The 18,727-nt window shown below is 42.6% G+C and overlaps 1 protein-coding gene across 1 annotated transcript in view; it reads right to left on the reverse strand.

Annotated features, from left to right (window-relative positions):
* The window catches only part of GNG12 (G protein subunit gamma 12), a 153,622-nt gene extending 135,699 nt beyond the window's left edge, over window positions 1-17,923 (reverse strand). Inside the window, exon 1 of the mRNA XM_023730949.1 lies at window positions 17,798-17,923. The gene's annotated coding sequence lies outside the window, so the exon portion shown is untranslated. The remainder of the gene's footprint in view (window positions 1-17,797) is intronic.
* Window positions 17,924-18,727: the final 804 nt, after the last annotated feature.

Raw genomic sequence — 18,727 nt, forward strand, 5'->3', positions numbered from 1 at the left:
GAGATATCATCTCACCCCAACAAGGCTAGCATTAATCCAAAAATACAAAATAATAAATGCTGGAGAGGCTGTGGAGAGACTGGAGCACTTATACACTGTTAGTGGGAAGGTAAAATGGTACAACCACTTTGAAAATCAATTTGGTGCTTCCTTAAAAAACTAGAAATAGAAGTACCATACGATCCAGCTATCCTGTTCCTTGGAATATATCCTACAGAAATAACAGCCGTCAGACAAATAGATACATGCACACCCATGTTCACTGCAGCACTGTCCACAATAGCAAAAAGATGGAAACAATCTAGGTGCTCATCAACGGATGAATGGATAAACAAATTATGGTATATCCACACAATGGATTACCATGCAACAATAAAGAACAATGATGAAGCTGTGAAACAGAACATGGAGGAAGCTGGAGGTCATTATGCTGACTGACTTTAGTCAGTCACACACAAGGACAAATATTGTATAAGACCACTATTATAAGAACTTAAGAAAAGGTTTAAAGACAGAAGACAACATTCTTTGATGGTGAGGGGGGTGGGGAAGGAGGGTAAGGGTTATTTACTAACTACATAGTAGATAAGAATTATCTTACATGAAGGGAAGGACAGCACACACTACAGGGGAAGTCAGCACAACTGGACTAAATCAAAGCTAAGAAGTTTCCTGAATATAATCAAGCACTTTGAGGGACAAAGTAGCAGGGGTAGGGGTCTGGGGACCATGCTTTCAGGGGACATCTAGTTCAACTCGCATAACAAAGCTTATTAAGAAAATGTTCTGCATCCTACTTTGGTGAGTGGCATCTGGGGTCTTAAAAGCTTGCAAGCGGCCATCTAAGATGCATCAATTGGTCCCAACCACATGGAATAAAGGAGAATGAAGAACACCAAAGAAACAAGGAAAGTAGTAGCCCAAAAGACAGAAAGAGCCACATAAACCAGAGACTTCATCAGCCTGAGACCAGAAGAACTAGATGGTGCCAGGCTACCACCAATGACCGCCCTGACAGGGAACACAACAGAAAGTCCTGGATGGAGCAGGAGAAAGGTGGGGTGCAGAGCTCAATCTCTAATAAGAAGACCAGACTTAATGGTCTGACTGAGACTGGAGGAACCCTTGAAGGCATGGCCCCTGGATTCTCTTATCAGCCCAGAACTAAAACAATTTCCGAGGCCAAGTTTTCAGACAGGGATTGGACTGGACTGTGGGACATAAAGTGATACTCGTGAGGAGTATGCCTCAGCTCAAGCAGATACAAGAGACTAAACGGGCAGCTTCTGTCCGGAGGTGAGACGGGAAGGCAGAGAGGGTTAGGAGCTGCTTGAATAGACATGAGGAATCAGGGGTGGAAAGGAGGAGTGTGCTGTCACAGTATGGGGAGAGCAATTAGAGTCACATAACAACGTACATATAAGTTTTTGTATGGGAAAAAATTTAAAAAGAAAAAAAAAAAAAGACAACAGGAAAGAAAGGAAAGACCAAAATGGATGTTAGAAGAGACTCTAAAACTTGCTCTTGAATGTCGAGCAGCTAAGGCAAAAGTAAGAAATGATGAAGTAAAAGAACTGAACAGAAGATTTCAAAGGGCGGCTCGAGAAAACAATGTAAAGTATTATAGTGACGTGTGCAAAGAGCTGGAGATAGAAAACCAAAAGGGAAGAACATGCTCAGCATTTCTCAAGCTGAAAGAAATGAAGAAAAAATTCAAGCCTCAAGTTGTAATTGTGAAGGATTCTATTAAACGATGCAGGAAGCATCAAAAGAAGATGAAAGGAATACACAGAGTCATTATACCAAAAAGAATTGGTCGATGTTCAACCATTTCAAGATGTAGCACATGATCAGGAACCAACTGTACTGAAGGAAAAAGTCCGAGCTGCACTGAAGGCACTGGCAAGAAACAAGGCTCCAGGAACTGATGGATTATCAACTGAGATGTTTCAACAAACAGATGCAGAGCTGGAAGTGCTCACTCGTCTATGCCAAGAAATTTGGAAAACAGCTACCTGACCAACCGACTGGAATAGATCCATATTTATGCCTATTCCCAAGAAAGGTGATCCAACCAAATGTGGAACTATTGAACAATATCATTAATATCACACGCAAGTTAAAACTTTGCTGAAGATCATTGAAAAGCGGCTGCAGCAGTATATCGACAGGAAACTGCCAGAAATTCAAGCCAGATTCAGAAGAGGATGTGGAAGCAGGGATATCACTACTGATGTCAGATGGATCCTGACTAAAAGCAGAGAATACCGAAAGATGTTTACTTGTTTTACTGACTATGCAAAGGTATTTGACTGTTTACCTGTTTCATTTTTTTTTTTTTTTTTTTTTACTAGTTAAGCTAAACTGTTATTTAGTTTAAAAAGACACTCAATAGGGTTTTCAATAGCTGATTTTCCAGAAGTAAACCACCAGGCCTTTCTTCTGAGGTACCTTTAGGTAGACTTGAACCGCCAACCTTTCCATTAGCAGCCGAGAGCGTAACCATTTGTGCCTCCCAGTAGCCTAGTTAGGAAACAGATGTGGTGCATTTTGGATGTGGGCAGAGGCGACAGTGGAGCTGGAGTGAACTGAAGCGGGAGAAGTTTGGGATGCCTCAGGTGAATGGAGATGTCTTTAACTGATTTAGAGAAGGCAGAAGAAAAACAGGTTTTGAGGGGAAGACAATGAGATCAGTTTTAGACAATATCTACCTGAATTTGAAGAGCTTAAAATAGACAATCTGCAGTTGGGAATACTTGTGTCTTGGGAGAATTCTAGAGACTTTGATCTTACCATAGTTTATTGAATTCAGGTAGTTACTATTTTTACCCTAGTTCTTCTAAGCCACTTTCCTCCTCTTCTCTTTTCCCCATTGTTCCTGTTGTACTTAAAATAGTTTAAACAGCAGGAGTTCTCCAATCCAAAACTTTCCTCCCTCTAAAGATAACACACAGCATATAATTTAAAAAGCAGGAGTTCCCTAACCCTAAACATTCCTTCCTTTGAAAGTAACACATAGCATATATTCAGGATACCATACTCCCTGCTCTCTACAGCTTATCTCTAAACAGAAAGCACTGGATTTTTCAGCGATGTCTTGTTTGCATTTTCATTTAATCCAGACAATTTACAACGGCCTACAATGGCCTCCATGATCTGGCCCCAGCCTACTTCTGGAAACTCATCTCCCACCATGAATTCATTCTTTATGCTTCCACCACATTAAAGAAACCCAAACCCAATGCTGTTGAGTCAAATCCGACTCACAGCTACATTACAGGACAGAGTAAAACTGTCCCATTTCCAAGGCTGTAAATCTTTATGGTAGCAGACTATCAAATCTTTCTCCCATGGAGCAGCTTCTAAGTTTGAATTGCCAACCCTTCAGTTTGCAGCTGGGTGCTTTAACCACTGTGCCACCAGGGCTCCTTTCTTGTCCTCAAACACACTAAGCTCATTCCTATCTCAAGGCCTTGCTGTCCCCTCTACCTGGAATGCTCTTCTCCCTGATTTTACCAGGCTAGCTCCTCATTATTCAGGACAGCTCAAATGTCACCTCCTCGGAGTGGTCTTCCCTGAGCACCTTTGCTGAGGCAGCCTCCAATGTCCCCAACCCATCTCTCTCGACCTTCATCCTCTGTTTTGGTGCCTTCACAGTACTCAGCCCTTTCTGAATTTATCTTGTTAATGTGTTTTTCACTCAAGGAACTTTGTGTATCAGTTGTACAAGACGATCAATGTTAACTGGTGTCACTAAACTGTACATGTGAAAAACTGCACTGGCAAATGTTGTGCTATATGTATTTTTACAATAAAAAAACCATTTTGGTGTTTGTTAAAAACTGAAAAAGGATGAATAGATGGAACTTTGCCCTGAATAAGCTGAACGGTTCATAGAAAAGAAACATCTGAGTACAAGAGGGGTGTCACAGAGCAATACGTCACCTCCTTGTGTTTATCCCCCTTCCAGCAGGCTGCCCCTCCAGCCCACACACTTGGTGGACATCTCTGCTGTTGCTCTTTTCTTGATGTTCCCTGTACCTTCAGGGACCGTGACAGAGGCAACGTGGTGCCACAAAAAGAGCACCAACTTCAGAGTCAGGCAGACCTGGATTCAAATCAAGATACCACCACCATTCACTACTGTGGCCGTAACTTACACACAGTATTCAACCAATACCTTCAAACAAGTATCTTCGAGCCTGCTTCTTCACCTGTAAATGGAGCCAGTATAACCTACCTACCTCACACAGTTGTAAAAAGTGAGAAGGTGTATGTAAAGCTCCTAGTACATGTAGTACACAGCTGGGGCTCAGAGAGTATCATTAACACGTCAAATTAATTGTCAGTAGATTATACTCTCTCAATCAGTGTTTGTCGAATGCATTTAACTATATGAATAACTTCAATTGAGGATAAAGTTGATGGATATTACCTGAGCACTATAATCATAATTATAATTAAACAACAGTTAACACCCGAGGACTTACTATTACCATGCTGAGTGCTTTACGTACATTAACACCACCATTCCTTAATCCCAAGACTGTGTATCATCAATTCTAAAAGATGTATTTTATTCACATTTTAGCATCCCTGAAATTGGAATGACTCTTTGTGGTAGGCAGAAGAGATCCACAAGGGTGTCCCTGGAGCTCCTGAAAAGGTTACATTACATGACAAGAGACTTTGCAGATGTGATTAAAGTTACAGACCGTAATACAGGGGGACTATCCTGGAGTATCCAGGTGGGCTTATATCACATGAGTCCTTGGAAGCAGAGAACTTTCTCTGGCTGGAGGCTGAGAGATTTGGCAGGAGGATAGTCAGAGAGGTTCCTAGTGGGAGAAGGGTTTGCTACAAGCAAGGGCAGGAGAGAGCTCTCTAGGAGCGGAGGGCTGGTCCCCAGCTGACAGCCAGCAAGAGATGGGGGCCACACTCCTACAATCATAAGGAACCTGAATGGGCCTGAAGCAGATTCTTCCCGAAGCCTCCTGATAAGAGGCCAGCCCAGCTCGCACCTTGATTTAGACCCTGTGAAATCCAGAGCAGAGAAACCAGCCAGGCCCACCCGGACTTCTAACCTACTGAACTGTAAGCAGTAAATCTGTGCTGTTTTAAGCTGCTAAAGTTGTGGTAAGTTGTTATGGCAGCAATAGAAAACTAATATACTCTTAAAATTGACGTGGGCTACAGTTTCATGGCAGCATTTTTTTTTTTCTTTCTTAGTGGCACATAAAATAATGGTATGCACCTCAAAATCAATGGTATCTTAGATTTGATGATCTCCCTTTGCCAATGAGTTAGTTCCTACTCATGGTGGCCCCATGGGTTACAGAACTGCTCCATATGGTTTTCTTGGCTGTAAACTATACGGAAGCAGACTGCCAGACCTTTCTTCCTTGGCACCACTGGGTGGGTTTGAACCGCCAACCTTTGAATTAGCAGGTGAGCGCAAACCGTTCGCACCAGCCAGGGACCTAGATTTGATGATATGTTGTGTTATTATCTACTTTACAAATGGGCAGAGAATCTGAGAGGTTAGCCAACTTGCCCAGGTCATTCAGACTGCCAGCTCAAGCTCTAAACCATCATATGTGCTGCTAGAGAGCTCTCAACAACTACAGTATCCTGCCGAAAGACCGAGGAATGACTGACATGACCTCCCCAGGCCCGTGTCTGACTTGTGATCCTTAATACAGTTAATCACAAAGATGCAGCTGGGTCCAGAAGGTACCTGCCCTTAGCAGGATGAGCACCAAAAGGTGCTAGGGACTAAGTACTAACGACAGAATAACAAAGAGTCTGTCCTAACGGAGCCGACACTATGTCAGGGGAGACAGACAGTATGGCCACAGATAGACGTAAGTGCTAGAAGAAAAACAGCATCCAGATAGCCTTAAACTGACTTTCACAAAAGAAATTAACAACATATTCAGGAGTTGAAGAGAAATAGAGTGCTGGGCCTGCAAGAGAAGATCCTTTTTTTTTTAGATCTTCCATGGACTGCTGCTAATGTGGGAATTCTGAGAAAGAGTTTGTTGCTATTTTGCCTTTTTTTTTTTTGATGGAAATACATGCCAACTTTATGCAAGACTGCCTCATACAAATTCCTAAAAACAAATAAAACCACAACTACCTTTTTAGCAAACCATGATTTCCCTCTCTTTCAATGGAATTTCATTTTTAAAAAGATGAAAATTCATTTTATATTAAAATAGTATCCCAATAGGTGACTGGGAAGCATTGCTGAAAGAAAAATGATTCTCTGCAGTTCGAACCTCATTCCCTTCGTAGAATTCTGAACTCGGGCGTGTCTGCTTACATTGTATTTTTACTTTCATCTTTCATTCACCTTGGAAATAGAGAAGCCACCTCTCTGCTGGTGGAATCAAAAGGAGAACAGGAGCCCAATTCAGTGGGTGAACAAATGTGACATACGCAACCTTCTTTCAGGAGATACGTGTAAATGGAAAAGCTAGATTTCTGAAAAGATTCTGCAGAAAATACCACTGGAATTTACCAATTCTCAATCTCTCTCTCGACTGCTCTCTTTCTCATTTGTTTTTGTTTGAGAGAGAGAAATTCTAGACTAGAAGATCATCTTCAGAATGGTTTTGGAGAAGTCCCAGTTTAATAATACCATTAGCCGAAAACTATTTATAATTCAGACATTAGCAACTGGCATAAAACCCTACTTTCCACTTCTCTAGATTTTGCATGGGCAAAGACAATTTGGCAGCCCACTCTATTCTTGGGCCCAAAAGAGCCATCACATTCTTAAGTCTGTATTTAAGAGATTCTGGCAGAAATGTACACAAGAGACTTGCTTAAATAAGAAGGAAAAGGCAACAAATGCCCACCAGAGGATCTACAGGTCACAGTGACCACGAAAAGGTGTACAAATGGCCCCAAACCTCAACGTCACTCCTAACTAGAAAATTTAAAACTACTGTAAGTTACCATTTCTCAGCAACCAGGTTAGCAAAAATAAAAAGAGCTGACAACAGTTTTTCCTGGTGGGGTTGTGGGGGCATAGGCAGTCCACCGCCTTGATGATGGACGGGCAAAATGGCTCTACCCTTCCGGAGGGGAATTATAAAGACATTTGCTCTGTGATTCAGCAGTCCCACTTCTGGGAACCAATCCTTTAGGTATATCTGTAAAAAGCAAAATGACTTAATAAATGTTTATTCATCACAGCACTGTTTGTTTAGCAAAAGACTGGAAACAACCCAAAGCTCCAGCAATAGACGATTGGTTGAATAGACGATTGAATGAACTGTGGTACCTACACACAATGGAAAACTGTTACATTGTTTAAAAAAAGAACCTGGGGGAGTTCTATGCTGATAAAGAGAGATCACCCAGACATACTGCTAAATGAAAAGAGCATGTAACAAACCATCTTTTATGAAAGGGAGGAGAATAAAAAGATATATTCGTATTTGGTTGTATTTTGTACAAGAGATTAATAAAAGTTGCTACCTGTAGAGAGTGAGGGAAAAGCATGGATGGGGATGGGATGGGAGCAAGACTTCTCAGTGTTTATCTTTTTACATGGGAACATTGGTGGTTCAGTGGTAGAATTCTTTTTTTTTTTTGGTTTATACAACATACATTTATAATCTCAGAGTTTCTTGGGGTCAGGAGTCCAGGTATAGCCTAGCTAGACTCTGTGCTCAGGGTCTCACAAGGCTGGAGTCGAGGTCTTCACTGGGGATGTGGTCTCATCTGAGGCTCCTCTTTCAGTTACTGGGGTCTCTTCCAGTTGCTGTTAGCAGAATTTATTTCCTTGCAGCTCTAGAACACATGGCAGCCTGCTTCTTCTTTAAGGCCAGCAGGAGAATCTCTTTGACCTCTAGATATTCTTTTAAAGAGCTGACCTGATTAGGTCAGGCCCACCCAGGATAATCTCCCTTTTGATTAACTCAAAATCAACTGATTAAGGACCTTAATTCCAGAACAGTGGTCAAATTCTTGCCTTCTATGCAGGAGACCTGGGTTCAATTCCTGGTCAATGCATTTCATGTGCAGCCACCGCCACCACCCATCCGTCAGTGGAGGCTTACATGTTGCTATGATGCTGAGCAGGTTTCAGGAGAGCTTCCAGACTAAGACAGACTAGGAAGAAAGGCCTGGTTATCCACTTCTGAAAATCAGCCAATGAAAATCCTATGGATCACAATGGGCTGATCTGCAGTCAATCATGGGGATGGCTCAGGACTGGGCAGCATTTCGTTCAATTGTACATGAGGTCACCAAGAGTCAGGGCCCAACTTGAAGGCAGCTAACAATAACACCTTTTTATATATATGACTGTGAGGTTTTTTTTGACCATATAAATATATTACCTTTTCTTTTTCAATGATGAGGTTGTATAAGCTATTTTTCAAAGGAGTGTCAAAGACAGGACAAGACCAGTTTGGAAAAAGCAAAGCTAAGGAGGAGTCCAGCTCACAACATGGGGTTTAAGAAGCCTGGGTTTAGGCAGGTAATGTCTCACATGGGCGTCAGTAAGTCAGAGAAACCTCAGTCCAGAGTTCAGGAGGTGAACACACAAGTGAGCATGCAGAGCCTGTCCTCCGACCTGTTTTATATCACCTGCTGGGTGTGGGTGGCCTGGAGCCCCAATGATATTTATTACAGCCAGAAGGAAGTCAGAGAACTGTAGGTAAATGGGAAGCAAAGATAGACACACTAGGATTACCTCCCAGGCCACTTGCCAGGAGCCTTTATTTACTTTCTGGATTTAGACAGTAATGGCTGAAGCATGCTGCTCATAAAATATTTATGTTAAAAAAGAGGGCAAAGCATGTGCTGGAGTATTCTGCTTAATTCAACAGAGAGATTCCTAAAAAGTTGAGACTCCCAGCATTTTGTAAAATCAAATCGCACTGTAAATGCAACAGGTGAGTTTGCGATTTAGAAAAATTCTATAGTGGATCCTTGTTACGAATGGTCATATCCTGGTATTTCTGTTTGGAGAATTTGAGTCTGACTGAAGATGGCTGCATTTAACCAGATGAAATGTGAAAGGCTTTCAAGTTTCTTCACCTGTTGGCTTTTTTAATAAGATGCAGTCTCTCCATAAAATACAAGGCCAAGGACCTAAGTACCAACCACCACCTTTATATCTACCCTTAGATATTAGAGTTAGACATTTGAGAACCACTGCCTTAGTGGTCTGAATCCACCTAGCAGCGCCACGGAAAAAAACCTGGCAATCGACTTCATAAAGATTACAGCACTGAAATTCCTACTAGCGCAGTTCTACTCTGACACACACGGGGTCACCATGAGTCAGAATAGACTTGATGGCAATGGGTTTGATTTTTGTTTTGTTTTGTTTTTTTGGCTTTAGCAGTTAGACCCACTAAACATGGCCCATCCTACCTGCTATGTAATTGCTTCCAAGGAGAGGTGTCAGAAGAGGAAGTTAATTCTGATAGCAGGCTTTCTAAGGGATCAATTTAAAACAGAAAGCATGCCAGAATTGCCAGCTGGGACAAAAGGAATACAGACAAACTCCCTTTCTCAGTTTTTGGAAGTTTTGGCCACAAGGCTTCCCCAAACCTGCCCCACTTCTTACTCCAAACTACAAAAGTCCTTTTCTGCAAGAAGCATGTAAGTTCCAAAGGCTCCTGCAGCCCACAGATGTCTGCATCCTGTCCCCAAGGAGAAGGCCCACAGCTGGCCAATAAATAACATCAATCTCTTTTCACATTCCTAGGAGTCACCACTGCATCCCCTTCATCAGGCAGACTGCATAAGGGGTGCAGGGAACCCAGACCATATCAGACAATACTCTGTCATTGGGGTTCAACTAACAGTAAACAATAACAACCTCAACTGCTTAGTCATTACCTGCCCCTTAGGAAGAAGCCCATCAAAGAGAATGATCACCACTGAAAATGAGCTCCTGAGCAGATATAATCTATTTTACTTTTTTTGATTAAAAAAGAACATCGGCTCACGTGCCTTGCTGCCTTGCTGGCATACACTGCAGAGAACATAGTTTTATTCCTTCATTCCAACGGCATTTATTGAGCACTCACTATGGGCCAGGCCCTGCTGGCTCATGGCTTTGGAAGGTTATTGTGGCTGAAAGGGCCTTGAGAGGTAGAGCCACTGCTGGCCACAATGTTTGTGCCTTTGTGCAAGTTAGAAAAAAAGCAACCCCTCCAAGTGGACCTAGTCTTGCTGGCTTGATGGAGTCAGAAAGAAGTGTCCCTTCTTTCTGGCAGAGGTAGTTCTAATCCAAGATACAGGACTTGTTGAGCAGATTTCAGCCCCTACTTGCCTCCTTGGCCAGGCATCCTTGTGCAGTGAACAACCAGTACGACAGTTCAAGGCAGCACTGTCAAGAAGACACAAAGCAACCTCTCCGCTTCTTGGCCAGACATCCAACCCACCCCTGATGACTTCTCTGAGCAGTCAATCATGGCCTTACACATCCATGCAAAGCCCCATGGTCCAATGTGCAGGCCATGGTCTAATAATTCAAAAGGTTTAGTTGGTCTAGGTACAGGTCAGACACCAAGTCTGCTGGTTTCAACTTTTTCCAATTTGCTTGTGATTCTGGTTGAATAAACCAGCTACGATGCTTTTATCTTGCTTTTCTGAGAGCCTCAATAAGGTCCAAGCAGTTTTGGATTTTAGCTCTCATTGGGATTTAATGGATTTCAGTTTGAATCTTCATTTGAGGAGAAGCCATATGCTGCTCAACAATAATTGCTCCTCGATAAACAGACAAAATGTGAGGTCACTGTAAGCTTGGGGTCTAAGTCAAAGGGTCCCAGTGGAGGCTAAGGGCTTAATGCCCAGTGGTCAGGGACATCTTGGCTGGCAGCATCTGCAGCTAAATAAAAGACTGACTATTATACATCCAGTGAAGATTCCACCCCAATGGACTCATGTGCGTTTGCATCAGCTGTTCTGAATGAAGGCAACTCTATACACGTAATAGTGATGACCAATTCAGGGCCCCTCCAGTGAGCATTTGTGATCATGCCAACCCCAAGTGAATCAGAGCTTAGCTTCTCTCCTCAGTCAACAAGAGGGGGTCTTGTATGTTAACTACGTGACCCGGACTGCACGGGAAACGGTAGCCTATTCTGTAAGAAAGCACATGGAATACAAGGCCTCCTGCCCCTCTAGCCCCAACGTCACCACTTATAATCAATAAATGTGAGAATCACAAAAGATGCTCAGCAACTGATTCACTAAGGTAGACCAACCTAGAAGTTCTTTCAGCTACTAATCCTGCAGCAGGGTTGAAAGTATCAAAAATCTTAACAGTCTGCAACACTCTGATTTTTATTGTACAGTAATCCTCTGAAATGCAGACCCATTAAAAAAAAGACAAAAATCCTCCTTGTCAGAGGACGGCAGCCAGACACTCACAGTTAAGCACTTTTACGATACCCAATAAAGCCTGACATGTTAAACCAAACATTTAAGTGACACTAGGAATGATTTTCAAGAGCAACTTGGCAATAAACCGAATATTCCAGTTATAAGTTACCTCCAATCAAATCACCTCTACTTTCTGCCCTTGGATCCAAACTACCTGCTCACTACTCTCCTTTCCTAAAAGAAGACACATTGGGAGGTTGGCAGCAGGACAGCTCCTTCATCTGTACTATCAAGGTCCCCTCTAGGAATCCAGAGGTGCACTTCACAGGTCACTGAGGACTGGGTCTCTGCAGTACTTCAGGTCGACTGGATCTCTGCAGCAATTTTGGAAGCTTCAACTTCCATGCCTGGAGAGGGGTAAGCTCAATGAGAGACACGGAAAATTCTCTCAGGTGGATTATCTAACTCCTAAAAGGAGCTCTCTCCTCATATTTCCTTTGGTTTGATTTACAGCTTTTAAATTTAACTTCTTCTATAATGCCCTCTTCACCCTCATCTCTAGCTAGAGGTACCTCCACTGTGGTTCTGAATTAGAACAACTCTGGATCAAATTCTGGTTTTACCACTTCAGCAAGGCTCGAACCTTTAGAAAACCTTAGCTTGCTCATATGGGCTTTTGTGAGGACTAAGCAAGATAATATATGTAAGGGTCTTAGAACAGGGCCTAATATGTAGAAAAGCTCAACACGTGGGGTCACCCAATTATACTGTAATTATTTTTTATACATTAAACTTTCCTGTGAAACTTAGAGAGCCTATGTCCTACTCATTATTACCTCCGAGATGTCTGATACACTGAAGGTGCTGTACAAACGCATGTTCGTTCATAGAGGGCCTGGATCTCAGCAGTGACAACTTCCATAAAGTCAAGCTTGGTGGACTTGGTCTATATGCAGATTATAATTACCCACTCTGGATTTTTCAAACATCTTTTATGAAGATAAACCTACAAACTTCTGTAAGGGCCTCTCTGTTGCTGTGGTGGTGGTGGTGCTGGCATCTAGCTGGCAACTCAAGATGACCCTAACCACAACAGAATGAAATACTGCCCAGTCCTGCACCATGCCCATGATCAGCTGCAGCTTGGACCCTTGTGATGAAGAGAGTCTTCACTGGCTAATTTCCAGAAGGTGATCACCAGGACGTTCTTCCTAGCCCACCTTTAGTCTGGAAGCTCCTCCAAAACCTGTTCAGCGTCAGCAATTCTCACTATGAAGGTTCTGACATTTAACTTAAAGATCTTTAAGGGACAGGCAAGCTGGTTATTATTTATTTTGTCAAAACAAGAAAATCCTACTATTTGTGGTCAATAAATCAGAATATTTACTAGGTAACTGTTACATTAATTACTTATTATATATACATGTTCATTGGGGAAAGTGGGAGGAAAAAAGGGGGGGAGCACCATAATCCCACCACTTACTTATCTATATTTTCTGTCAGCCTTTTTTTCTATTAAAAAAAATCCTTTTAACCCAGTTGTAACTGTAATGATGCACCGTGACTGTGCACACTGCCTTTCCCCTACTTACCCTATCATAACATGGACTTTACGGGTTACCGACTCTTTAAATTTCTAATATAAAAGGAAAATAGCAATCAATTATGCGAGATCAAAAGAGTGACATCTGCCAAAAAGCAAAGATGAGAAGGCAGGAAGGGATAAAAAATCAGCACGAAAGGAAACAGGGAACCTAGGATTGAAATGGGGAGAGTGTTGACACACTGTGGGGAATGAAACCAATGTTATGGAATACCTTATGGACAAACTATCAAACGGGAAACTAATTTGCTCTGTAACCTTTCACCTAATGCACAATAGAAAATTTAAAAAAAAAAAGGAAAATAGGATTGAGATCTAAAAGAATAATTTTGTTTGAACAAATTAAAGAAATACTGCAATCCACTTCACATCTAGGAGATGCAATGACAGTTACCTAATTATACTCTCCTACTTTGTAAGCATTTTTTAAGTTACGGTTTTTTTAGAATTTTGAGAAATATTAAAATTTTCTGTCATTGGTTTACTATTTCAAAAATACATACTTATCATATAACATTTAGAAAAACGAAAAAGACAATTTCAGTAAGTGATGATTTAACGTTAATATTTATTGAACATGGACTATGTGCCGGGCACTGCTGTAAATGCTTTACGTGGATTAACTGATTTACTCCTCACAACACCTCACTGAGGCACAGACATATTAAATATGAGCCAGGATTCCATCTATAATGTCCTAGGAGTGAAAAGAATCAATAGTTCATTCAATCAAGCCCTCCGCTATTTCAGTGTATAATGTCATAGGCAAGAAACCATGCATAATAATATAGTACCCTTTAGAGTTATTTAAAAATATTATAAACCACCATCTCTGCATCCCTTGGGAACAATTAGTAAAATGAGAGCTCATCTGTGACATGCGTTTAAGATTACAATTAGTCCAATTCTGTGCACCTGATGTGCATTAGAAAAACAACAGCTTAAAAGGGTTTCTTTTAAATTGGAAGCATTTTTTAAATTTTGAAAACGATTCAATGATGTGATGAGTAGATCCTACAAATTAAGTGAACATTCATTTTCACATTAAAATTTAAAAATAAACAATCATAATCAGTCCTAAACACTTTTTAATGGCTTATCTGTTGGCATTAGACATCAGTACATGAAAAAGTAAATAACCAGAGACCCTTGGGTCATATTTTTTCACGTTGTAATTAAAAATCAGATTTGGTTAAAGACAAATACTTCTTCTGTCCCTGGTATAATTTCCTATTCAGGGGTAATAACCATGACTGTTTGAAACATAAATTCTCTTAAATTTTAAAGATAATTGACAAAATATTTTGATCACCTGGCTCTAATTGTATGACTGAAACTTCAGCACTAAAAGCATATTAAAACTAGTAATCCTTTAGTCACAAATACTCATACTGATGTGGTAGAAGGATAACACATACATATTTAAAAAACAAAAACACCGTTGCGTTCAACGCTATCGAATAGAGTAAAACTGCCCCAGAGGGTTTCCAAGGAACGGCTGGTGGATTCGAACTGCTGATGTTTTGGTTGGGGCCGGTGTGTGCATGTGTGTGTGTGTGTGTGTGTGTGTGCGCGTGTGTGTGTGTACACACATATAAATATATGATATCTATATCTATCTATGTATTGATCTATTTATGTATCAGATACCGTCTTTGGAATTTAAAATTGCTCTATCTAGCATTTTCAGTTCAACCTGCCATCTTGTAATTTATCCAACAGCTTGCTGCTTGTGCAAGATAAGTAAGTAAATATCTGCTTGTGCAAGATAGATAAGTAAAATACCTAATAATTTTGAGCATTTAGTATGTCTTAGGTATAGTAGTTTCCCAAGATTGTTTCATATACTTCCAGAAAAACTCTACAACGTAACAGAATTTCAAATTTTCATGGACTGTAGACATTCTGGAGCCATGGATGGTGGATGAACCCCTGAAACTATTGCCCAGAGATAATCTTTAAACCTTAAACCAGAAATATCCTCCAAAGTCATCTGAAAACCAAACTATAGTTCAGTTTCACTAGTAAAAAAGATTTGCCTTGAGCATTATGCTCTTTTAAATCTTTCCATATGGGATCAAATGCACAACAGCATCTCAAAACATTAGATAGGAATCTTAAAGAGCAGTGAGTTTACGTTAGAGAGGGAGGAACAACTCAGAAAAGGCTGCACAATTTGAAGAATGTAATCAATGTCACTAAATTGTACATGCAGAACCTGTTGAATTAGTGTATGTTTTGCTGTATATATTCTCAACAAAGAAATAAACTATGTCAAAAATTAAAAAAAAAAAAAAACTGTATGAGATAGAGATCACTATTATCCCCATCTTATAGATCAGACTGAGAAAGGTTACATAACTAATACTCCCATCGAGGTCTGTCTGACACCAAAGCCCACACACCCCAAACCACCATTCAACTGCTTCTCTTCCAAGCTGGACCTCAAAAATTTACTTGATTTCCAAACCTTAACTCTCTAGATTAAGCTTAAGCTGACATATAAAACATAAAAAACCACCCAATACAAATCTAACACCATAAATAACATAATTGTAAATTTGAAAGCTTTTTTCTGTCAGAGGTTTTCAACATAAAAAAATAAAACGACAATCTAATTTTGAAAGATTTTTGACTGAGAGGCTTACAACTTCAAAAAAACTGACATTAACTAACCATTTATATTTCCTTAATTTTTTTTTACTGTAAAACCCTTTGCTCTCATAACTTGATAAACCACCCATGCTTTCTAACACAAGCCCAACACCACAAATCTAATTGTTGGAGAGCTGGTCTCTCAAATAAGATTGGAGCTTTCCACAGAGAAAATATTATTTTTATAATACTCATCTTTTCAGTCTCTTGTGAAAAAGATTCACACGTTATACATTTCTACACAAATCCAGTCAGGGTTCAATACCTAATGAATCACTTGGGTTAAACACAGTAAACAATACTACTCCATTTTTTAAATCATTTTTATAATGTACAGTAGTTAAAACTGTTCAGTATTTTTTGGACCTAAACCAGTAAGTACTTTATGGTACTGGTTAACTGTTAGGGAAGGTAAAGGAACTAAACCCATTTGATCCTAAAGTCCTTTCATCAGGGAAATCTACGTGAAATTTTTTTTTAAAGTATGTGTGTGTGTGTGTGTGAATAACATGTTTCTGTTTATGGGAAAAGAAGCCTGCTAATATATGCATTTTGGCTAAAAAATAACAAAACAAAAAAACAGCTCCTTACTGAATTTTTACTGACTTGAAGGATTATTTTGGCAACAGTAAAGTCCAATCCTGTCCTTCTAGCAGTGCCTGCCTTCCTGGTTCTCCTAGGCGAGGTCCACGATCCGGTGATAATTTACACAGAGCCGAGAAGCACCAGCAATGGGGCAGTCTGATGACTATACTTTAAAAGCAAAGCCAAACCCCGTTTTTAAAATAGAAAACGCACACACACAGACCCTGCTTCTGACAACATCCGAGAGATTCATTATAGACAATCTAGTCAGGAGAGGCTACAACTGCTCCAGGAAATATAAACAGCGTCGGCAAAGACAGAGGCGGGAGAGGAAATAACTGATGGGAAGGAAGCTAATCATGTGAAGTTTGTCCAACTCCACGAGATCTAATACATTCCTGGTTTGTTTCCACCGAAGCAGCCATTAAACGTGCCTTGACACGTGGGGGAAGGGGGCCTCCCTTCTCTCCGGTTTTTGGCCATTTTCCTTTTCTGTCCACTTGTTTGTATACAACCACACCCGAGCCAGGATGACCATAAGATGCCAGACCTCATCAGTTCCCTCACTTAGATTTCGAGGTGTTCAAAGTTTCACTCCACGGAGCCGAGTTTAACAAAAATCACGACTTCCTTTTCCAAAGTTATGAATGGCTTACAACATACAAACACAAGGCAAGGGACAAGTGAGTGTCGGGAGACCTTGGTTTTATTAGGGCATATCAATTAAAATTAGCTTTAATGGCTACGCCCTAATTTTTAAAAAAGCCACCCGTTTCACGCAGTTTAAGTGCCCGGCAATACATATATACATACATATGTTACCCAAGACTCATGTCTGAGCCTTGGCCTCCTCTTACTATCTGCAAATAAAGTGTGCAAAAGGGCAGTCTCCGAATCACTGCTCGAGGTCCCCTGCGGGATGTGTGATCTGGCTTCTCCTCCCTGAAACCCGCTATTTCCCCGCTAGACCCCAGCGCAGATCGGGTTCCAGGACTGCGCTCCGCCCGCTGGTCCCAAGAAAGAGCAAAAAAGTAGACAAGAGGGGCGTGGCGTCCCCCCTAGTCCCTAGATGCCGCCACGCGACTCTATTGCTCGGCTGGCTCCCCCAAAACCTGGCACCGTCGCCAGCAAAGAGCTGAGAAGACTAGGGGCCTCTCCAACCTGGCGCGGGGCGCAAAGCCGAGGCCCCGAGAGGAAGGGAGCGAGTGGAGAGACTTTTCCTCTGCCCCCGCCTCCATCCCAGGATCCACGTCTCCGTCCCCAGCTCGGAAGGGCCCCCGGCTTCCCGCGCCCTCGGGCCGCCGCCCGTCGAGGGCTCAGCGCCCTCCCCAGCGACTCGCCCGCGCCGTCTCGGACTCCTCATTGGTGTCTCTCGCCCTCCCTCCCCCACCCCTTCTCCGGCGCCCGGTGCCCAGAGCAGTCCCCGCCCTCCGGGACACTCTTCCCTCCTTCCTTCCTCCGTTCCCTCCCTCCATCTCGCTTCCCAACCCCGGGAACTCAGAGGCGGCCCCTGAACTCGCCGGCCGACGCCCCGCGCTGCGCGCTAGTCCCCGCGGAGACCCAACTCGCCACCCGCGCCCGCCGTTCGGTACACACTCGCCTGCCCGTGCGTTGTCCCGCCGCCGCAGCTGCCGCCGCCGGAGACTCGGTCTCTAAGGGCTCCTGGAGACAGCTCCGACCTCTCCTCCTCCAGCTTCTGCTCTTGCTCCTCGGGGCTCCGCCTCGCTCGGGGTAGGCGGGGCAGACGCCCGACGGGCGGGGCGGCGGCGGCGCCCCGGCGAGCAGTTCGCAGCCCAGGACGCGTTTCTCTGACCCTGGCCCTCCGTCTGGCCCAGACGCCCTGGTTGGTCACCAGTTCGGCCGTGAAGCTCAAGTCGTTTCCCCGCCGGCAGAGGGGAGAGGTTGGGAACTGGTTAAGCTCCGCGAACGTCTGGTTCCTATGGTCATCCGCTTTTCCCCAAATTCTCACAGAGGAGCTGGAATTCGATGTAAGACCCCCACACCAGGACTCGGCTCCTGCACGGGGCTGCTCGGACTCCTCGGAAGTTTCCTTCGCGTGCAAACGCCCCCTTAGCCCGTATGCCAACGGTCCCCCGGGCCCGCGGAAGACGCCCGTTGCCAACCCCCTACACAAAAGTTAGGCTCAGCTCCAGGAATTTCTTGAGAAAACAGTAACAGTAAAATTTAAAGAGCCCTGGGGCCATGGAGAGATTTTGTTTCCCAGAAAGTGGAGATGTAACGGCAGGTTGTTGAATTTGAAGCACATCCACCCATCCTGAGCTTCCCCTCCAACTCTTCCCTTCCACCCGGTGAAATGTGTTTCTAAGTGCTCAGTACCTGGCTGAGTTAGTGCGTAATTAATTAATTGGGTTCGTTTCTTCTTTGCTTGTTGGATTCCGGATTTAGTAGTTTGGAGAGTCACATCTGCTTCCACAGACTTCAAACTATTTATACAACCATTCAACAAACATTCAGTGAGCTCCAGCTATGTACCAGGCATGGTGCTGAAGGTGATGGGAAAGATAC

This window comes from Trichechus manatus, unplaced genomic scaffold (assembly GCF_000243295.1).
Source record: "Trichechus manatus latirostris isolate Lorelei unplaced genomic scaffold, TriManLat1.0 scaffold00003, whole genome shotgun sequence".
Classification (NCBI taxonomy): domain Eukaryota; kingdom Metazoa; phylum Chordata; class Mammalia; order Sirenia; family Trichechidae; genus Trichechus; species Trichechus manatus.